This window comes from Anolis carolinensis, chromosome 1 (assembly GCF_035594765.1).
Source record: "Anolis carolinensis isolate JA03-04 chromosome 1, rAnoCar3.1.pri, whole genome shotgun sequence".
In the NCBI taxonomy this organism is placed as follows: Eukaryota; Metazoa; Chordata; class Lepidosauria; order Squamata; family Dactyloidae; genus Anolis; species Anolis carolinensis.
In genome coordinates, this window is record NC_085841.1 from 108,663,806 (window position 1) to 108,687,757 (window position 23,952).

A 23,952-nucleotide genomic window follows, 5' to 3' on the forward strand; every position below is an offset into this window, starting at 1 on the left:
GGTAGGCCCTGGCCCCTTTAGGCCCCGCCCACTTCATATCCTAGCAATACTCTCAGGGCACAGGCAGAGTGCACTTAGGCCTCATCCACACTGCCTATAAAATACAGATTATCAGATTTGAACACAATTTATGGTAGTGTAGACTCAAGTCCCTCCCACACAGTTATATAACCCAGAATGCCAAGGTACATAATCCACAGTATCTGCTTTGAACTGGATTATCTTGAGTCCACACTGCCATATAACCCAGTTCAGCGTGGATTTTATACAGCTGTGTAGAAGGGGCCTCATATAATCCAGTTCTAAATAGATAATAGAAGAATATAAATATAATATATAATAATTACTTTGGTATAATAATACATAACAATATAATCTCTAAAATCAGGACAGCAAATAAAGAACAACACTCTGAAAACAGGGAAATTCCAGACAGGAAAAAACAGGGCCAGCTAAAAACTCCCAACAAAGGATTCCCCCAGGCAGGAAGTATCCAGGCTTTGAAGCTGCAAGGTCATTACATGCTAATCAAAGTGACTAATTGCAGCACTCATACTTGCCGCACTAAGACTATTAATTGCCATTCAACCTGGGCAACCAAGGATTCCACAAGGTAGAAAGCGGCCAGGCTTGCAAGCAGCAAGTCTATTCAGTGCAATTCAAGCTGACCAAACAATGATTCCCCTACAAAGCAAGTAGCCAGGCTTCAAAGTGGCTCTTTGACTGAGGGTGCTACTCCAGCTGGCCAAACAAGAATTCCCCTAGCTATAACACAGCCTGGCATTGAAGCTGCAAGGCTATTCAGAGCAATTCAACCAGACCAACAAAGGATTAACTTTGGTAAAAGGTGGCCAGGCTTTGAAGCAGAGATACTACTCTGTACTATTGATGCTGACGAACCAAAGATTCTCTTAGGTAGCAAGCACCCAGGCTTTGAAGTAGTGAGGCTATTCATTGCAATTCTAGCAGCCCAAAAAACCATTCCCTTAGAATGCAAGTACCCAGCCTAATCTGTTGCATTCCAGCTCACCAAACAAGGATTCCCAAAAGAAGAAAACAGCCAGGCTTTGAGGCTGCAAGGCTATTCACTGCTATTCCACCTGGCCAACAAATGATTCCCATAAGCCGCAGCAATGTGTCCAGGCACAGCTAGTCTTTTATAAATATACTCAAAGTAGTTCTCATTGAGTTTAGGAGGACTGACTTTCAGAGAAGTGGCTGTAGGATGTCAGCATTAATTACATTCAATGTACATTTATCTGAACTATATGTTCACTATTATAGGAAATGGCAACAATTTTCTAAGAATACTGAAATCTGTATGCATTTAGATATTGAAATGTCCATTGTCTCTTATCTTTAAAGAGAAAGCATATTCCAGTGCAACTAAAAAAAAAAAATCTACATCCTCTTTCTACATTAATAGGGTGAAGAAGAAAAAAAGCTCCTCAAAATAATATGATTGACAGCCACAAACACAAAACCAATCTAGCCATTATTTTCGTTATTTGGAGTACAGGTATGTTATTATACTGAATCACCCTACTTGCTATCAGTGTGACTTCCAGTACCAGGAAACATTGTATGTTCCAGGAAAGTCTCATTACACCAAGTCCGAAGAACCACAAATGAGCTTCTTAAATTGTAAATAAGGTCACAATCATAGTACTGCACCTTCTACAGTGTGGGATATTTTATCACAAAATCGTATGTGTTTGTTTTTTCTCTTTTGACAGGCAAACAAGCTGTGTCATGCTTCTTCTGTAACGGATGCAGTGAAATTTCCAAAAAGCAAAGTCAGTCTTATTACTTCAAATAGCTGAGACCTTTATCAATATTTAAATCACATATTCACATCTCTGAAGAATACTTAAATATTTTCTGCTGCTGTTGCAGTTATCACATGATACAGTGTGTCCCCCACTACTGCGGTTCACTTATCACAGACTAGCTGTTTCATGGGAAATTTATTTATTTATTTATTTACCCACGCCATTAGTGCTTCTCCTCCTCAGGGCTAGCCCCTTGCTTCGTGCCTGCCCGATAAGTGAGCAAGCGAGGGAGGGAGGGAGAGTGAAAAAGTAAGAGAGCGAGGGCAGTCGGCAGAAGAGGAGCCTGGAAGAGGCGGCCAGACTCCTGTTTCTGCTTCTCAAAAGAGGGGGCGGAGTCCTCCATGTCTCCTGGCATGGCCGGCTGGAGCGGCAGCAGAAACAGGAGCCTGGCCGCCTCTTCTGCCGCCACTGCCGCCCACCCTCACTCTCATTCTGTCACTCTCTCACCCACCTTCCTTTGCTTGCTTGCTTGCTTACTCACCGGGCGGAGTGGCATTCCTTCTTCCCTGGCTGCAGTAGCAGAGGCAGCCAGAGTAACATGGTGGGCATGGAGCAAGGGGCCCGCCAGCACTGGTAGGAAAGGTTTCACTCTCCCTGGGGCTTGCAAGGGGAAGAAAGGCCACCTAACTATTAAAATAATGTTTAAATATTAAAATAAAAATAGTGCCCTACTTTGCGGAACGTAACCCCCACCATAAGTGAGGGAACATTGTAGTTGATTTATCTGAAGCCTTGATGTCTTGGGTTATCAACTCCTGCAGAACAGGTCCAGGACTTTCACCCCCTTATCAATTCCTGTGGCCTTTTCACACTACACAGTTATAATGCTGTGATTTTCCTTTAACTGCCGTGGCAACATTTTATGGAATCCTGGAATTTGCCATTCGGAGAAGGGTATTTAGAATTCTCAGCCATAAAGTTCCTCTAGTGCCTCACCAAACTATAAATCTTAGGTCCATAGGAAATTAAAGTGGAATCATAATGCTATACAATAGTCACAGGTTAAAAATACTTTTTAAAAATCCAAACAGATAAACTTAATTTTGTCATTTTATATAAGGGACAATATTTTACAGAATGGAACTTCAGTGAATTCTTGAATCAACCCCCAACCCACTGTAACTGTGTACTGTGAAAAGGTCTCTGACCACTGCCTTTTTTAGCAAAAGGGGGGAAAGGAGAGTTTATTGGCTTCCTATGTTATATAACGGTGCTCCATGCAGTCATGCCGGTCACATGACCTTGGAGGTGTCTTCGGACAACGCCAGCTCTTCGGCTTAGAAATGGAGATGAGCACCAACCCCCAGAGTCAGTCACGATTGGACTTAATGTCAAAGGAAAACCTTTACCTTTTTATGTTATATAAATTATAATAAAATTGAGAAAATGGTATTTCAAAGATAGCTCTGAGTAGTCCTGTTTAAAAAGAAGTATTTGTCCCTTATTTCTCTACTTAATAGAGTTTCTGTGGTTAATATCAGCTTCCTGATCTTGTATCAATATAATCTCTGATCACCATGGGTAGGGGTTATGTTATAGATCCACAATTGTTGGCTGGTCTGCAGCTTGTAAAATTCACCATAAGCCTCAGATCTGTCTAACATAAATGACTACTTACACTAGTGATGTCCCCAAAGAAAGTAACTACAATGACAAGGTTCAACTTGGTACTCAAATAGCCTGATGAAATATGGATAGATAATGTGATGATGGCAGAATTCATGAGAGGGATCTCCAGTTCTGTACTTCAAGGCTATGGTGAACAATTCATTCATACCCCCAATGACTCTCTGTGTTACTACTTTGTCCTACTCTATTTGGGGCTCTTTTCTAATGCAACAGGTTTTGAGATGGCTTTGTCTTGATTGGCATGCTAGAACTGATGAGATGGATAGACATAGCTTAGCATAATTAATAAGGGGGCACAAATACATTAATCACTTAAGTCAATTTCAAACCAATATTGAAGAAAGTAGTTTCAGTGTGAATATGATTACACCGGAAATCCTGAAACCAGTTTGAGGCCCAGATGGTGATTACACAAACCTGATGCGCATTAAAGGCTTTATTTCACACACTTTCATGGAAGTGTTCTTGTCTAACTGCCAAAGTTTGAAGCTAGTTTCAAACTGCATTAAATGGTCAGTGTAGATGGAGACAAGGTTAAACACAGTATTTGGGGGCTTCCTTGGATCTTGGCTATGATGATTGTCTGGATAAGTACCTACAGCACTAAACTCCCCACTACATCCTGGGTGTTGGTTATATTCCACTTCTTATTGATCTTATTTAAATTATTATTTTAACTGTTGCTAGCATGTGATATCAATAACATAAGTAGAGTTCAGCCTAAGCCAGGATTGTCCATGAAGCAGCTCTGTAAGTAATGACCATTGAAAGTCTTATATTATGGTGATGTAGGGATGGGAATCACGTGGTTGCAACTTACAACATTCCTCTATGTTGGTCATGCTGGCTTCTAAGAATTGGGAGTCCAAGAACATCTGGAAGGCTGCACAGTTCCTATACCTACATTAAGATTCTACAGAAAGTATTTCACTATAGCCACTTTACATACATCTAAAAGCAGGAATCCAACTGGGATATCATGCTCACACAACCTCATGTCACTTTGGCTTTGGAGTCACATGGAGTCGCTGGCTAGTTCTCCTTCCTGGACAGGCACAGCTCTGCCCACAACATCATGAGTCAAAATGACTAGCAATAAGGACCCAGTATTTATATGGATGCTGAAATGATATGCCATTGTTCCAGCTACTATGTAGTGGATGTTTCCATTCTCCAACATGAGTATGCTGGCAGTGTGTTTTGCTTCACTATAATTATATTTGATCTTGCGATCCACTTAAAAGGCAGTTCTTCTAATTTAAGAGGGGGAAATGATGAAACACTTTTGAAACAAACCCCTTCCCTTCATCAAATTATAGAAGAAATATTGTAGCCCACAATTCCCTTTTTAATTAAGACTTTTCATTTTTGTTCCTAGTAAACCCACAGCAGTTTGACTATATTATTTCTGTAGAATGCTAGGCAACTCACATCTTGACATTACTGTAATTCTTTTTAAGGTAGGAATCATGTTATAGCCTCAGGGGTATTAGCAGGATGAATAAGTTTATATAACAAATGCTTTGTGTATACATCTTTCGGTCATAAAGTGGATTGCAAAATTGTGAATATTGTATGAATAATATTTTCCCTATTCTGTTTCTCCATCTACAGGGCAGGAATAATAACTGTCACACCAATACAGTGGGAAGATATGAATTTTGGTAAACTGGAATACAGTGATGGAAAAGAGCTATAAAGCAGTTGTCTAGGTATAACATATCTATGACATTGCTAAGGACCAATTCAACCATTCTTTCTTCAAAAAATTCAGCGTGTTTTATGTCCCCTCCTTGATTTCTTCTCACAGCCACTCTGTGAGGTAAGTTATGCTGAACATTATGTAACCAGGAATACTCAGTTAACGTAAATGCTATGAGGAAAATTAAACCTAGTTCTCTCTCAATGGATCCCTCCACTATGTCATGACTGATGGGTGAGTAATCAAACATCAGAGACAGAACCCTAATATGATTTCACAATACTTAACAAATAAGATTTTGTACTCAGTTGAGATTCAGACTTAAATAACTGGAAATCAAAATCTGGAAATAGTTACTGAGATGCTACATCATGCCCTTTCTCATGTAGGATTCCTTCTTCTCATGCAGGACAGCTCCAAGGTTCATCGGCGACTGGAGAAATAAAGCTGCACCCAATAACTCCCTTTGACTCTCATTGTGCACTGGAACTGGAGCCTTGTGAAAACAGGAATTGCCTAGTTCTTTCCACCAAATCCAACAAAAGGACATACCCAAGCATATCCAGCGATGATGAACCTTTTAGAAACCCGGGGGAGGGGGAGCACTCAGGGGAAGAGTGGGGGGCAAGCTAGCAGGGGGCAAGCAGGCAAGTTGGGCAAGCGGGTGTGCAAGCGGACAGACAGGCGAGCAAGCAGCCAAGCGGTTGACCAAGTGGATGGGCGGGCAGGCCCATAAACAAGCAAGCAGCGAAATGGCAAGTGGATAGATTAGCAAGCAAGCAAACAAGTGGGATAACAAGTAGGTGTGGAATGGTGAGCAGGTGAGCGAGCAGGGGTGGGCAAGCAGGTGGGTGGAAAAACAGAGGCAGGATGGTGAGTGGCTGGGCAAGCAAGCTAGCACAAAGATGAGCGGGGGGGGGGGGGGCAAGCGGGCAGGGGAGTGGGAAGGTGAACATGCCAGGAGAGAGGGCACTGCATGCCCTTCTGCCACTCATGCCATATATTAAATTATGGAATGCCTTGCCAGTGGAAACTCGAACCACCCGAGACTTACTTGCCTTTCGGAAAGCCTGCAAAACCTTGCTCTTCCGACAAGCGTTCAATGGGTGAAAGACTCGGGGCTATGTCTGTTTTTATTGTTGCTTTTATTGTTGCTTTTATTGTTTTTATTGTTATTTTAAAGCCAAGTGTATTGTTTTAATCTATTTTTGTAAACCGCTCTGAGCCAAACCGGGAGTAGCGGTATATAAGTTTAATAATAATAATAATAATAATAATAATAATAATAATAATAATAATAATAATTGTGCGGTTTTCTGGCATTGTATATTTTTGCCGCTTCTGTGACTGTTCATTTGGGGTTTGGTGATTCCGTAGCCCACTTGTCGATGGATGTCCAGAATCAGCAGCATCCACCGCGGTCCTTTTTATCCTGGGCGACGACCGAGCCAGTATAGACTTCGTTTGGGTTTGATTCTCCATAATGCTAATGGGTTAGGTGCTCTTGGTTGTGCTCCTCAGCTGAGGCCTCTCTGGCTTGGTTGGACCTGCCGGTAGTTACACTACCGCCAGCACAGCCCTCAGTCATCATTGGAGCAGTTAAGCCCCCCCACCACGTCAAGGTGGCACCTGCGGGGGGGTCACAAACTGGTGGGATCACAAACCTGCAAAAGTATTGGAAAATGAACATGCAAAGATACTGTGGGACTTCCGAATCCAGACTGACAAAGTTCTGGAACACAACACACCAGACATCACAGTTGTAGAAAAGAACAAGGTTTGGATCATTGATGTTGCCATCCCAGGTGACAGTCGCATAGATGAAAAACAACAGGAAAAACTCAGCCGCTATCAGGACCTCAAGATTGAACTTCAAAGACTCTGGCAGAAACCAGTACAGGTGGTCCCGGTGGTGATGGGCACACTGGGTGCTGTGCCAAAAGATCTCAGCCGGCATTTGGAAACAATAGACATTGACAAAATCACCATCTGCCAACTGCAAAAGGCCACCCTACTGGGATCTGCACACATCATCAGAAAATACATCACACAGTCCTAGACACTTGGGAAGTGTTCGACTTGTGGTTTTGCGAAACGAAATCCAGCATATCTATCTTGTTTGCTGTGCCATACAACGTTGTTGTGTTGATAATAATAATAATAATAATAATAATAATAATAATAATAATAATAATAATAATATTCGCCACCACTGCCCTGGACCCACTGAATCAATTGATCTTGTATATTTTTGACTTATCAATTTTTCATTAATCCAATGGGTGTGCTGTATCTGAAAGTAATATTTGGATTTAAATTAAGGCTATCTAGTTAAAGGGAAGGAAATGGCTTGTAAGAGAAAATGATTTTAAAAATTGTTACATTAAAGGCCAAAAAATGAAATTCTTAAATTGAAAATAATGTAAATGGCAAAACTATATCCAAATGGCAAAGATGAGTTACCCAAAACCGAAATGAATTAAAATGTAAAATCAATCATTATAAAAATTAGTATATTTGTGCATGTAACAATTAAAATAACAATTTTTAAATTAATTATTGAAATGTTTGATAAATTATAGACATTTAATTAATTTTTTGACAAATGATTTCCAGGTTTTTGATTAAACACACACACATACACACACACACACACACACACACACACACACACGTATTTCTTAATGTTATTTTTCATTTCTTCTCCTTCACTCTTCCTTTTGTAGGTTCTTACTAATACTAAGGTTCTCATAAATCGTTACCCCAGTGCTAGCTGCTTTTGTTTCATTTTTTCTCTTTTCTTTTCATGATGTTGTTTTCTTAATGGCATTCTCACCCATGTCACAAATTTACCGATCAGGGTCTTTTTCTTTTGAAAGTTTGCTTGTACAGTGGATCCTTGGTATATGATGGGGTTTTGGTCAAAAAACCTCAGAGGATATCGCAATCTATAGATGCTCAAGTCCCATTATATACAATGGAGTATAAGATGATATCCCTTATATTAAATGTCAAAAATCAATGTTTGCTTTTTGGATCTATCTATTTATCTATCTTCTATCTGTCCTATATATCTCAAACCATAGATAATTGAATGCATGGATACAGAATCCGTGTATACCAAGCATCAACTATACTTCTGTTTTAAGCAGTTTTACCACATTCATGATTCTCAAATTGATCTCAATAATCTATATATATATAAAAGACAAATGGTGTCCTCCCCTGCCACTAAACAACAAAAGTACAAGCCCCAGAACCTAGAAATTTGGCAGCACAATCCACCATTTTTTTTTTTTAATAATATTTTTATTGAGTTTTGCACATGTACATGAAAGGAAAGAAAACACCATATACATAGAGGGAAAAAGAAAAAAAAACAAACAAAAAAAAAAGCAAAAGAAAAACAAAAAACAAAAAAAAACCAAAAAACGTGAGTTTAATAAATAGTGGTAGAAAAAAAAAAAACGAACGAATAAATACACACAGTTGGGGGGGGGGGGGAATGGGGGGGGATAGGGAGTGAGGGGGGGGGAGTCGACTTCCACTGCTCCCGACGGTACAGCTTCTTTTCTCCTTTTGAAAACTCATCCATCTTCTCTTCACTTGCTTCTTTGCTGTTGGTGCTTTGGTTTCCACCTCACTGGGTGGGGTGCCGAGTTCCTAGTTTATTTTCAAATCTAATAATTCCTATCTCTTTTTGGTAAATCTTTAATCTATATCCATTTCTTTTGTTTATTTGTACCCTTATTTATTCGTTTTAATTCCTTGTATATTTACCTATGTATATATAAATATGTACTTATTTAGTTCTTATATAATCTTTTAATTATTCGTTTGTTTAGAGCTCTTTTTTGTAGTCAGATTGGCCTCTAGATATTTTTCTATTCCTCGCCAGTCCGTTTCTTTCCTTGATCTGCCCTGATTCCTTGCCATTAAGTAAGTCAATCTATCCATATTTTTTATTTCCACCACTTTGATTAACCATTCCTCATTCTTAGGGATTGTTTCTTGTCGCCAATATCTAGCGTATGTTAATCTAGCCGAGGTGGTTAAGTATATCATTAATTTTTCCTCATTTGGGTTTCGGGGTTCATTGAATATTCCTAATAGGTAGAGTTCTGGAGTTTTCCTAATTTTAGTATTCATCATTTTTTGTATAATTTCATGTATTTTAGACCAGTATTCTCTCGCTTTTTTGCATTCCCACCATGTATGGATGAATGTTCCTTCTTTTACTCCACATTTCCAGCACTTACCATTCTTAGTTTTGTTAATTATTCCTAATTTTTTAGGGGTGAGGTACCATCGGTAGAACATCTTCATCCAGTTCTCTTTTAATTGATATGCGTAGGTATATTTTAGTTTCCTTCCCCAGCACGCTTCCCACTCCTCCATTTGAATGGGTCTTCCTATATCTTTGGCCCATTTACTCATATTGTTTTTTACCTGTTCTATCTCTGTATTCCATTCCAGTAATATCCTATAAATTTTTGAAATTAGGCGGCCTGTTGTAAATAAAATTCTATCCCATAAATTATTTTTCCCCATAAATCCTTTCACTTTGTCTTTTTTATAATATTCCTTCAGTTGGCCATATTGTAACCATGTTATATTTAAATTTTCTGCTTTCAATTCCTCCTGGGATTTTAATCTAAGTTCCGATCCATGTAATTTTATTAATGTTTCGTAATTAGGCCATTGTGACCAACCTAGGAGTCTTCTCTGGACTGCCTCTATGGGTGAAATCCATATCGGGGTTTTATTGTACATTCTTGATTTATATTTATCCCACGTTTTTATAAGTGTCGATCTAATAAAATGATTGCCAAAGTTTTTTTCTATTTTAATTTTGTCATACCATAAATATGAATGCCAGCCTACTCTTAAATCAAAACCCTCTACTGTCAAAATTCTTTTATTTTCCAGTTGTATCCAATCCTTTATCCAAATTAGGTTGCAAGCTTCGTAATAAGTCTTCAAATCAGGCATTGCGAAGCCGCCTCTTCTTTTATCGTCAATTAAATTAATCCTTTTTATTCGGGGTTTTTTACCCTGCCAAATAAATCTACTCAAATCTTTATTCCATGTTGTAAAAATTTTCTGGCTTCTTAATATAGGCAGACATTGGAATAGAAATAACATTTTCGGTAGGATACTCATTTTTACCGCTGAGATTCTACCCATTAGGGAGATTTTTAAGTTATTCCAATTTTCTAAATCCATTTTTATATTTTTCCAGGTTTTTTCGTAATTGTTTTTTAATAATTGGGAGTTTTTTGAAGAGATGTATATTCCCAGGTATTTAATTTTGGGTGTTATTTCAATGCCTAATTTTTCTGATATCAACTTCTGTTTTGCCTTATTAATATTTTTTGCCAGGGCCTTTGTTTTATTCATGTTAATCATTAAGCCTGCGACTTCTCCATATTCTTTGATAATCGAAATCCATTTTTCTCCCTTCTTTGCTGGGTCTCCTATAAAACAAATAATGTCGTCTGCATATGCTTGTATCTTATATTGTACTCCTTGGATGGTTGTTCCTTGTAGTTCCTCATTCGATCTTATATTAATTAATAGGGTCTCTAGGGTCATTACAATCCACCATCTTTGCCCCTACGTTCCGACAACAAAAAGAAAAGAAAAATAAAGTTCTAATTAGAGGGAGAGGAATAATTGTCTTTAGCCAATTGCTGCCAGTTAGAAGACTAAGCTCTGCCCACTTGGTCTCCTAGCAACCTACTCAGGCCTCACTCTCTCTTCCACACTGCCTATAAAATACAGATGATCTTATTTGAACTGGATTATATGGCAGTGTAGACTCAAGGCCCTTCCACACAGCTATATAACCCATTTAGAATCTTATATTATCTGCTTTGAACTGGATTATCTTGAGTCCACACTGCCATATAATCCACTTCAGTGTGCATTTTATTCAGCTGTGTAGAAGGAGCCTCATATAATCCAGTTCTAAGCAGATAATATAAGATATACAGTAGAGTATCACTTATCCAACATAAACACCCAGGCAGAACATTGGATAACTGAATATGTTGGATAATAAGAAGGGATTCAGGAAAAGCCAATTAAACATCCCATTCCCTCACAACCCTATCTGCTGCCAAACGGCCATCCATGTCTATGCCAGGCATCCTCAGAGATTATGAGATCTGTTTGAAAACAGACAAGTGGGATGTTTATTTTTATCTCACCAATGATATCCAGGATGGGACAACTCTTATCTGTCTCAGGCGACTGTGAATGTTCCACTTCCCCACCTTGATTGCCATTGAATACCCTTGCACCTTCAAGGCCTACTTCCTGCTTCAGAGAGGAATCCTTTGTTGGGAGATGTTAGCTGGCCCTCAATACATCATGTCTGGAATTCCCTGATTGCTCAGTGCTGTTCTTTAGTTAACTGCCCTGATTTCACAGATTTTTTAAATACTGGGAGCCACATTTTGTTCATTCCAGGCAGGCAGGAACCATCCAGGCTTTGAAGCTACAAGGCTATTCAGTGCCAATTCCAACATTCACACTTGCCTAAAGCAGACAACACTTCTTTCTTCCACCCTGGTCATTCCACAGATATATAAACTCCACTTCCTTTTGTTACAACACATTTCACAACCTCTGAGGATGCCTGCCATACATGCAGGCAAAACATCAGGAGAGAATACATTTGGAACCTAACCAGGCAGACCACAGAACTCAGAGCAACCCAATACATTGAGAAACAAAAATACTAAAATAAATACAAAAATTAATAAAATAAAATAAAATAATACAATTAAAAAACATAAATAAAAATAATATAATCAAATAATAAAATATAATACATACAAATAATAAAATAAAATAATAAAAACACAAATAATGAAAGAATAAAAAATAAAATAAATACAAATAATACAATAAAAATAATAAAAACACTAAAAAATAATTAAAAACACTAAAAATTAATACACTAAAATACTATAATAACAGAAAATAACTAAAAAGAATACAAGAAAATAATAAAATATAATAAATAAAAAGATATGTTACAATAAAATTAATTAAAGAATACAAATAACATCAAATAAAAATTCCACAACCGTTTTTAACCAATACCACCACCACTTTGCCACAGCAGCGCGTGGCTGGGCACAGCTAGTTTTAAAATAAAATACTTTATTTGGACAGATATTATTTTATAAAATACTTTCTTTGGCCTAATATTATTTTTTCAAAATACTTCTTTGTTTTTCAGTTATTTCTAGGTTATTGTAATAATCATCTTATTAGAGTTTTTTTATTTCATCCCTTTCTACTTGCTTCTCCTAAGAATGTCTCCTTGGTTTTCACTGCTTTGTCTATGATGTTCCTTTAAGCCTCATTGCCTTCAATGTGTTCTCTATCTTAAATATTAAATCCTTACTTTTCTTTCACATTGCAGCATTTTGCTATTAGTCCATATTTTTTATGTTCTCCTCCTAATCTTAATTGTTCTGCCCTTTCTTTGCCTGTGTCAGAAAACAGCTTATGCTCAACTGGGATTTCTTTAAGTTGTTAATGAAAGAATTAGACCTAGGATACCAATTTATAAATGCAATACAAGCAATATATGAGGAACAAATAGCGACCATATGGATTAACGGACTAAAAACTGACGAAATAAAGATAAAAAAGGCACTCGCCAGGGATGCCCACTTTCCCCCCTTATTTTTATTTTTGCGATGGAAATACTATTAAACACAATAAGAGATGACCCGAATCTTAAAGGGACCAGAATCAGAAACAACCAATACAAAATTAGAGCATTCGTGGATGATCTAATCTGCATTGTAGAAGATCCGATTGAAGATATAGAAAAATGGTTGAGTGTTATAGAAGAATTTGGGAGCATAGCAGGTTTTAAAATAAACAAAAGTAAATCAATGATGCTGACCAAGAATATAAGTAAGGCGGAACAAGAAAAACTAAAAAAGATTTCTGGGCTCCAAGTGACGAATAAAATAAAATATTTAGGAATAATAATCACGGCAAAAAACCTACACTTATTGAAAAACAATTATGAAACAAAATGGCTAGAAATAAGAAGACAACTGGAAAACTGGAAAAATTTAAACCTTTCACTTTTAGGAAGAATCTCGGCAATTAAGATGAATATTCTGCCAAAAATGCTCTTCTTATTCCAAAATCTACCAATTCTCAGAAACATGAATATATTTAAAAAATGGGAAAAGGAGTTAATCAAATTTATTTGGCAAGGCAAAAAAGCTAGAATTAAATATATTAATCTAATTGATGAAATGAAAAGAGGCGGTTTGGGGGTACAGGACCTGAAATCATATTACGAAGCTAATGCCCTAATATGGATTAAAGATTGGATGACATTAAAGAAAGAAAAAAATGTTAACGTTAGAAGGACACGACCTCCAAATAGGGTGGCATGCATACCTATGGTATGGCAAAATAAAATTGGAAAAGAACTTCGGAAACCACTTCATAAGATCAGCAATTGTAAAAATCTGGAACAAATATAAAGTTAGAATTTACCCAAAAAAAACCCTTTGGGTCTCCCCACTGGAAGCTGGACAAAGGAAATTGCTAGGCTGGAGGAAATGGCCCACCTACAAGGATATATTAAAACAGACTGCTGGAAACATTGAGATGAAATCCCAAGAAGATGTCAAGAAAAACTTCACAAACCTCTCTTGGCTCCAATACATTCAACTAAAAGAATATTATAACAACAACAGGAAAGAAGGATTCATGTCAAAAGAAACATTCTGGGATAGAATTATGAAATCGGAGAAAAAATTAACATCAAAAATTTACAAAAAAATTCTAGAATGGCAAACAGAGAAAGTAATAGTAAAAGAGTGTATGACAAAATGGGCAATGAATATCAAGAAAACTATTTATATGGATCAGTGGGAGAGCATCTGGAACAAACAGTTAAAACAAATGTATTCGTATGACTTAAAAGAAAATTGGATAAAAATGTTCCATAGATGGTACATAACCCCAAAACAATTAGGACTCATAAACAAATCTCAAAAGACTAATTGTTGGAAATGCAAGAAAGAACAAGGATCCTTCTTCCACATGTGGTGGACTTGTGAGAAAGCAAAAAAATATTGGAAAGAAATCCACGAGACAACCCAAAAAATCTTAAATATAAAATACCAAATGAGACCAGAACACCTATTATTAGGGATCTCAGAAGAAAACTTAAAAGAAAATGAAGAACTCCTACTCAATTACATGATGACAGCGGCGAGAATCGTCTACGCAAGGAATTGGTGACAAGAAATAATACCGGACGTAGATCAATGGATACTAAAGTTAATGGAAATAAAGAATATGGACAGATTATCATACCTACTAGTCAAACAAGGATTACCAAAGAAAAATACCGACTGGCAACCACTAATAAACTTTCTAATGAAAGAAAAGAATCTTAGAGTAACATAATCACAGAACAACCAAGAGGAAAATAAAGACAGTATTATAAATATATATAAGTATAACAACAATATCGATGATAGTGAAGCTTCAACCATAAGGAAAAACAGAACCATTGGGACAGACCCCCATAAGGACTAGAGTCAATATAGATGAAGATGGAAGTCTATGAACTCAATTTATTTTTATTTTATTTTATTTTATTTTATTTCTCTCTTTTTTTTACTTCTCTCTTCTTTCTCTCTTTTTTTTCTTCCATCCTTTCCTCTTTCCTGTTTTTATTTTAAGTCACATATCCTATTTTTCCCACTTTACTATAACCCAAAATGTTCTCCCACTTTCACTGTATTTCTTGAAAAATCTCATAAATAAAAAAAAAAATTAAAAAAGAAAACAGCTTATGTTTAATTATCTTTTCCTTGACCAATTACTCTGGACTTGCCTAATCTTTTTATTGCTTTTTTTGTTGAGCTTGTAGACTTAACATTTCCCTTCCATACCTATGTCCAGTCACTGAGGGGGTACAGGGGGTACAAACCTCACTGGATGATGCCACCAGAGCAAAATGACTGTCTATTAAATATACATACAAAGTTAAAACTCTGTGCTAATATACTTTTTGAATGAAATGCATATGCACTCTGGTCAGAGCTGCCATCATATGGTTTTGTCTAAAAGCGCTACAAGAACACATTGTTGCTTTCATTGCTCCTTGTTTTTTTATATTCATTGATTTTGATATTTTTCTGGTATTTTAACTATAATATAGCTGGTATGGGAGGAGGCCCATGGAGATGACACCTTGAATTATCACACTTGGTGACACCAACCCTAGTGATGCCATAATATTTTATTATGATGATACTTTACCAGGAACCAAATGCATGTCTTCAATTATAAGGCATATATCAATAATTGCAGGCATTAACCAACAAATGTCTCTCTGCTGACAAAAGACATCTATCAAGGTAATGGGGAGGTGAAAAATTCTCCACAAATCCTTCTCCATACATCTTCTCACACATACCTAAATCCCAAAGCTGCTCCATTGTAGGGCACTTTGGGAAATATTTGGAAGAAGTGGAATGGATCATCAAACCATTCCTTCTTGTTTTGATTATAGTTGACATTGACCAGTGGCCAGATTAAATTTGGAAACCACTCTGTTTATTGATAATTTTGTAAAAATAAAATCTACATAAAGTAAAAATAGAATAAAACATACAAAAAACTAAAAAACTACAAACATTACACACATTGAACTATGAACGAGATACAGTTTAAAAGCGAAAAAGGAAAAATGACATTTACCATATACCTACGCGCAAATTTAAATTACCTAAATATATAACAAAAACTGCAGTTCTCAAACTAGAAAAATGACTTCCAACTATCTTTTCTGCAGTTGAATTTAAACTCTTAAAAAACCCTCTCTCACTACTTTGATGATGAGTTACACTCAACCTATGTGTTTAATTTGTACTAATTAAAAAAAAACCATTAGTTGCCAAATCACCATAGTTTTCTCCAATCTTTAAAACACATTGTTAATGGCTTTTCTTTGATGAAAGTAAACAATTTATCATTTCTGTTAAATCATTGTGTTTTAGTAACCAATCTTCTTTAGTGGGTAACAAGCTGTGCCCGGCCACACGTTGCTGTGGTGAAGTATGGTGGTATGGGAAATAAAGTATTGAGGAATTGGTGGTAGTCAAGATAAAGGGTAAAAGTTTTCCCCTGACATTAAGTCAAGTCGTGTCTGACTCTGGGGGTTGGTGCTCATCTCCATTTCTAAGCTGAAGAGCTGGCGTTGCCCGTAGACTCCTCTAAGGTCATGTGGCTGGCATGACTGTATGGAGCGCCATTACCTTCCCGCCGGAGCAGTACCTATTGATCTACTCTCATTTGCATGTTTTCGGACTTCTGGGTTGGCAGAAGCTGGGGCTAACACTGGGGGCTCTCTCCACTCCCCCAAATCAAACCTGTGGCCTTTCGTTCCAGAAGTTCAGCAGCTCAGCGCTTTAACATACTGCGCAATCAGGGGATATTATTTCCTAAAGGTTGTGCATATACAATATTTCTGATTTTTTTTGTCTGTTGGAGGCAAGTATGAATGCTGCAATTAGGGAAAACGATTAGCATGTAATGGCCTTGCAGCTTTAAAGCCTGGCTGTTTCCTCCCTGAGTGAATTTTTTGTTGGGAGGTGTTAGCTGGCCGTGATTATTTCCTGTCTGGAATTTCCTGGTTTTCAGAGTGGTGGTCTTTGCGATATTTTCTGTGCTTCTACTGTCTGTGGCCCTCAGAAAATAGAGGATTTGCCAGACTTTGGTGATGGGAATACTTTGTTGGGAGGTGTTAGCTGGCCCTGATTGTTTCCTGTGTGGAATTCCCCTGTTTTTAGAGTGTTGTTCTTTATTTAGTGTTCTGATTTTAGAGAGTGTATTGTTCTGTTTTATTATACCACAGTAATTTTTATTTATTCTGATTTTAGTGTTTTTGAATACTTGGAGCCAGATTGTATTCATTTTCACGGTTGACCGCAACACAATAATAATAATAATAATAATGATGATGATGATGATGATGATGATGATGATGATGATGATGATGATGATTATTTTGGTAATACACACTGCTTCACTCCCTTCTCAGCTTCCTTTCTGGAAGAATCATTTCTTGGGAGATGTTAGCTGGCCCTAGAATCATAGAATCATAGAATAGTAGAGTTGGAAAAGACCTCATGGGCCATCCAGTCCAACCCCCTGCCAAGAAGCAGGAAATCGCATTCAAAGCACCCCCAACAGATGGCCATCCAGCCTCTGTTTAAAAGCTTCCAAAGAAGGAGCTTCCACCACAGTCTGGGGGAGAGAGTTCCACTGCCGAACAGCCCTCACAGTGAGGAAGTTCTTCCTGATGTTCAGGTGGAATCTCCTTTCCTGTAGTTTGAAGCCATTGTTCCGCGTCCTAGTCTGCAGGGCAGCAGAAAACAAGCTTGCTCCCTCCTCCCTTTGACTTCCCCTCACATATTTGTACATGTCTATCATGTCTCTTCTTAGCCTTCTCTTCTGCAGGCTAAACATGCCCAGTTCTTTAAGCCTCTCCTCATAGGGCTTGTTCTCCAGACCTTTGATCATTTTAATTGCCCTCCTCTGGACACATTCCAGCTTGTCAACGTCTCCCTTCAACTGAATTGGACACAGTATTCCAGGTGTGGTCTGACCAAGGCAGAATAGAGGGGTAGCATGACTTCCCTGGATCTAGATGCTATTCTCCTATTGATGCAGGCCAGAATCCCGTTGGCTTTCTTAGCAGCCGCATTATATTGCTGGCTCATGTTTAACTTGTTGCCCACAAGGACTCCAAGATCTTTTTCGCATGTACTGCTGTCTAGCCAGGCGTCCCCCATTCTGTATTTTTGCATTCCATTTTTTCTGCCGAAATGAAGTATCTTGCATTTATCTCTGTTGAACTTCATTTTGTTAGTTTCGGCCCATCTCTCTAGTCTGTCAAGATCGTTTTGAATTCTGCTCCTGTCTTCTGGAGTGTTAGCTATCCCTCCCAGTTTGGTGTCGTCTGCAAATTTGATGATCATGCCTTCTAACCCTCCGTCTAAGTCGTTAATAAAGATGTTAAAGAGAACCCTGATTGTTTCCTTTGTGGAATTTCCAATTTCCCTGCTTTCAGAGTGTTGTTCTTTATTTACTGTCCTGGTTTTAGATATTATATTGTTCTGTATTATTCTATCACAGTAATTATTTCATATTACAGTAGAATCTCACTTATCCAACATTCGCTTATCCAATGTTCTGGATTATCCAACGCAGTCTGCCTTTTAGTAGTCAATGTTTTTGTAGTCAGTGTTTTAAATTCATTGTGATATTTTGGTAGTAAATTTGTAAATACAGTAATTACTACATAGCATTACTGTGCATGGAACTACTTTTTCTGTCAAATTTGTTGTATAACTTGATGTTTTGATGCTTAAATTGTATAATCATTACCTAATTTGATGTTTAATCGGCTTTTCCTGAATCCCTTCTTATTATCCAACATATTCATTTATCCAACGTTCTGTCGGCCTGTTTATGTTGGATAAGTGAGACTCTACCGTATATTGATAATGTTATATTATCTGCTTAGAACTGGATTATATGAGGCCCCTTCTACACAGCTGTATAAAATGCATACTGAAGTGGATTATATAGCAGTGTGGAGTCAAGATAATGCAGTTCAAAGCAGATAATATAAGATTCTAGATAGGTTATATAGCTGTGTGGAAGGGCCTTAAGTCTACACTGCCATATAATCCAGTGGAAATTAGATACTCTGTGGAAGAGGCCTAAGTGAGGCCTAACTCTGCATGTCCCCTGGGCTGAGTAGGTTGCTAAGAGACCAAGTGGGCGGAGCTTAGCCTTCTAACTGGCAGCAATTGGATAAAAACAATTATTCCTTTCCCTGTAATTAGGACTTTATTTTTCTTTTCTTTTTGTTGTATCAACCTAGAGCCGTGGATTGTGTTGTCAAATTTTGAGGTTGGGGGCCCCTGTAATTTTGTTGTTTTGTCCGCTGCCCTGATTCCATCACTCTTTTATATATATAGATGAATCACTTTTTATTTCTAGGCATATTATATTCTTGCAGTTGTTAACCTGTACTGGCTCCCTTCTAGTTGACCTTACATAAGTCCCAAAATAAAATGTTCAGGTTTTAATTGCACATTGGTCTTTATATTTTTGGATCCATCTATGTATTTGAACTCAATATTTTTTAGCCTTTTCAGAGGTCCATCACATAGGACAGACTATCCTAGCTTTTCAAATTTTCAGCATACTGTATTTTCATCTTCATATTATATTCTCAACAATACTCAGCATATTTTTATACCTCTACCATTTTTCTTTGCCTGTTGTTTCTTTTCTGTAAAAAGCCTCTTATGTTAAGTAGCATTTTCTGGCATAACATATTATTATTATTATTATTATTATTATTATTATTATTATTATTATTATTATACCCCGCCCCATCTCCCCGAGGGGACTCAGGGCGGCTTACATGGGGCCAAGCCCAGGCAACAAGCAATATAAAACTCAGCAATAAAAACAAATCATAAACAAATAAAATCACATATACCAATCACGTAGGGATTTATCAAGATTTGCAGTACCATTGATCTTTCTTTCATTTGTTTTACTTTGGAGTTCAAAGGAAATAGTGACATCTATGCATGTCTGTTTTGAGGGTTATGTCAAGATTTTTTCTTTAAAAAAATTACATGGAGCAGTGACAAGAAAAAAAGCAAAGCTTCAGTGTGATGTGATCTCAAGCTAAACGAAACGAGCCAATTGCTAGCTAGAGAAGAAATAGCATGAATGCTTTGCTGGGCAAGCAGTGAGGGATAATGTGTTTGAATCATGTCCAAAATCTTATTAAGACACATTTCACATCATGATTATTATAATCTACATTTACTTTATTTTTTTTTTATCATACCATAGATATCCGTACCATCCAATTCTCAGATCATCACATTCAATTTCCAAGAGTCTCTTTTCCTTTGCCCATATTAAAAACATATAATCTCTAATTTGTTAATCCAACGCCTAGATGTTTTCCATGTTGAGGTATTTCAATTTTTACTACTGACTGCTTATTTTGCCAAACAAATAATTCTTCAATTTTTAACAATGATTGCAATAATTTGGTATTTTCTGAAATAAGACCAACATTCTTGGTAACACATCCATTTTTTTTCTACTGAGGTTCTACCCAACAGATACAGGTTTAAACTCTTCTGCCCCGCTTGACTTTCTTAATTATATTCCATGTTTTAATGTAATTATTTTGGTATTACATACAATTTCAATTTGTCATTATAATACCTAAATAATATGTTCTCTTGTTTTCAGTTGTAAAACTAGCCCCACAACAATTCTGTTTGATCTTTCATCTTTATGGTTAATGAACATTAGGGTGTTTTGTTTATTAATTTTAAAAACTGTCAAACACCCCCCCCCCCCCAATTATTTTAATTTAACCAGAAGTCTTTTCACATTCTCTAGTGGAATTGTCAAGGTTATCACCAAAACATCTGCAAATCCCCTTGCTTTATATCATTTCTTTTTAGCCTTTTAGCTTATAATCCTTACATCTACTAGCCTTATATTTCTATTCAAGAACTCAAGTGCTAAAATGAACAGAAATTGTGTCAATGTACATCATTGTCTAGTTCCTTTTTGTTTCTCACATGGGTTGGATAACTCTTCGTTAATCATTACCCATGCTGTGTAGAGTAACACATGTCATAAAACTTCCTCCAAATGACATTTCTTTCAACACTCTTTTTAAAAAGTTCACTTTAGCATGCCAAAGGCTTTTTTCTGCATGTGGCCTGTTTTTTGTGATTTCACTCTAAGTATTCCTATACATTTAATAAATATAATACAATTATTGCTTGCTTTACAAAAACCACATTTTCTTGAATCACTCTAACCTGCAGCCAAAATCATTTTTCATCTTCCCTCTCTTTTCCATATGACCATATATTTGATTAGGTAAAGGTAAAGGTTTCCCCTGACATTAAGTCCAGTCGTGTCCGACTCTGGGGGTTGGTGCTCATCTCCATTTCTAAGCCGAAGAGCCGGTGTTGTCCGTAGACACCTCCAAGGTCATGTGGCCAGCATGACTGCATGGAGAACCGTTACCTTCCTGCTGGAGCAGTACCTATTGATCTACTCACATTTGCATTATGAACATGTAATTTGTAAAAAAAACTTACTCTTATATATGTCTGCTAAGAAACTAAGTTGTTATTTTCTCTATTACACTTGTGTGGGTGGGTAGTTGTAGTTCAGACTCTGACTTTGCCAATGTTTACTACAGAGATTGCCTACATATCCTAACAAATTTCAGTGAGCAAACTACATGCAATTAATGGTACAAAATGATTGTCTGCTGTGCCAGGTACCATTGGAGATGTTGCTGTCTTTGGTAGTGATTGCTATGCATAAATGTTGGCAGAGATCACATATTTTGGGGAAGAATTTTTTTAATATATATATATATATATTCCTCTAATTCTTCAAATATTCATTTCTTTTTGTTTTAGAAAACTACATTTAAAATATGGGAGTAGGATATAGATTAGAATATAATAACCTAAAATTTTTACCCCAAAGGGCAGAAGCTGGTGAAAGGACTGTGTGTAAGAGAAAGAGAGTGAACAAATGTAGACAGCCTGAGTCTAATATTTTTCAAAGAACCAGGTGACAAGTACAGGTAAAAATCCTGATCCTTATTGACAGGATTTGTGCCTGTACCTGTCACACTTTGCTTTGAAAATATCTGACTTTGTGGAAGGCATATTGCTTCTTTCAAGTGGTTTTCATCTAAGAGGAAAATGTATATCTTCAAGTTTTGTTCTTCTTTTAATTTGTCAAATTGTTTTGATCACCTTCTCAATTTCTCTCCCCACGCCCAATCTCTTCTCCACTCCACATACAACTATCATCCTTGTCCTCCAAATATACACAAACACACAAGCACCCAAGCAGATATTTGGTCTTCACCAGACTAAAAAAAAGTCTTCCTATTAAAATCGTAGATCCATGGAATCTAACATATTTTATCTATATCTATTTGACTTGTGTGTTTTAATATCTAATAGAGTAATGCCTTGGATATGAAACCAAGGTAGAAACCAGATGTGGTTTTTTGGAGGGTGTGTGTGAATATTTGGGGTGCAAGAAGATAAAGAACCCTGAATGAATGATGAGATGTCAGCCTATAAACATTGGTAGAGAAATTCACTTGGAGGCACTTGTCATTACTGGAATTTAGTCTATGATTATGCTTGTAACTGAAAGCAACTCCCTGGAAACATGAGTAGTTAATATGGATTAGTTGGTTCTCTTTCTATATAAGCAATTTAAATCAGATGCAAACATGAAGTTGGAAAGCTGGAAAGGTGGGGAAAGAGGCTCAGAAAGATATAAAGCACAGAGTGGGGACATAGCAGTGGGAAAATGAGAAAAGTAATGGTGCAAGCTATTTGTTAAAATGAAGAAAAATAACTTTGCCTTATGACATAAAATGTTTTTTGTGTGTGCATGTGTGGGTGCATGCATGCTAGATTTATTATTCCATTTATGCTTAAACAAATCAAGCATTGGCATTTACCTTTGGAATATAAAGTTACTTATTTCTGTACTGTAGAGTTTAACAGAAGTATAGCTGAATGGTTTCACAAGGCATCAGTTACACTTTCCAAGCATTTGCCGATATAAATATAAAAGCTTCAATTTTAAAGGATAAATAAAGCAACACTATTATCTAAACAGGGTAAAATATAACATCCTTGTGGTTTGTGGAAATTTTTGATGTGGCTGCTGGCTTTTCAATAAAAATCAATTATGCCTTAAATGTGAGCGGTAGTCAACATACTACAGACTATAAATTCAATTTCATACTCAGAAATATGGATTAGCTGAACTAGATGCCCTTCCATTGATTTCGGAAAGCAAAAGCTGATAAGGTAAATAATAGTAAGAAGCTCTCTGACACTCCACATCAAGTTCCGGATTTCCATATTATTTTTGTAAGAACTTTCCAGTCACTATAATATTCTCCTAGTGAAATATGTATGATGAATGAATATTATACGGATTGCTGATTCATCTCTATTTACCGAATGGATATTTAGCTTTTATGATGCAAGGTGGGAATGGGATAGGAAATGAATATATTTATTTCCTTTCACACTGCGGAAGGCATGTATCATCCTTTCTGAATAAAGCCATTGGTAATTACAGAACATTCTGATTAAGCTCATGTTCTTTAGGCTAGACTCTAGCCTCTAGAGTCGCCTATAAATAAATGCCCCAGAGAATTGGGCTGGAAGACAGCACCACTCACTACAAATATAAATTAGGAGAAAGGAAAAACAATGTGCTGCAAATTCAAAATAAAATCTCCTCCGTGTACTTTGGACTGAACAGCATAAACAGGAAATAGGAAAATGTCATGGATACCCCAGCAGTAACAATACTAATGATCTCTGTTTATAGAATCATTTTCCTATGTTCCAAAAGTGTTTCACATAATAGGATGGAAAAAAGGAATGAAAACTATATAGAAGAGTAATGGGAAGAATAAGTCAATGTAAAACAAAAGTGAGGATAATGAGGCAATTGCATTTAAAAGAAAAGAAAACCACATTTATGGAAATATTAGGCTTAGAACTAACACTACACTGGCACATAACTGTTAGCGCAGTATAAATGTTCTCTTTCTTCCTGCAGTCCTTTGCAGCATCATAAAGTTACTTCAAGTAAAAACAA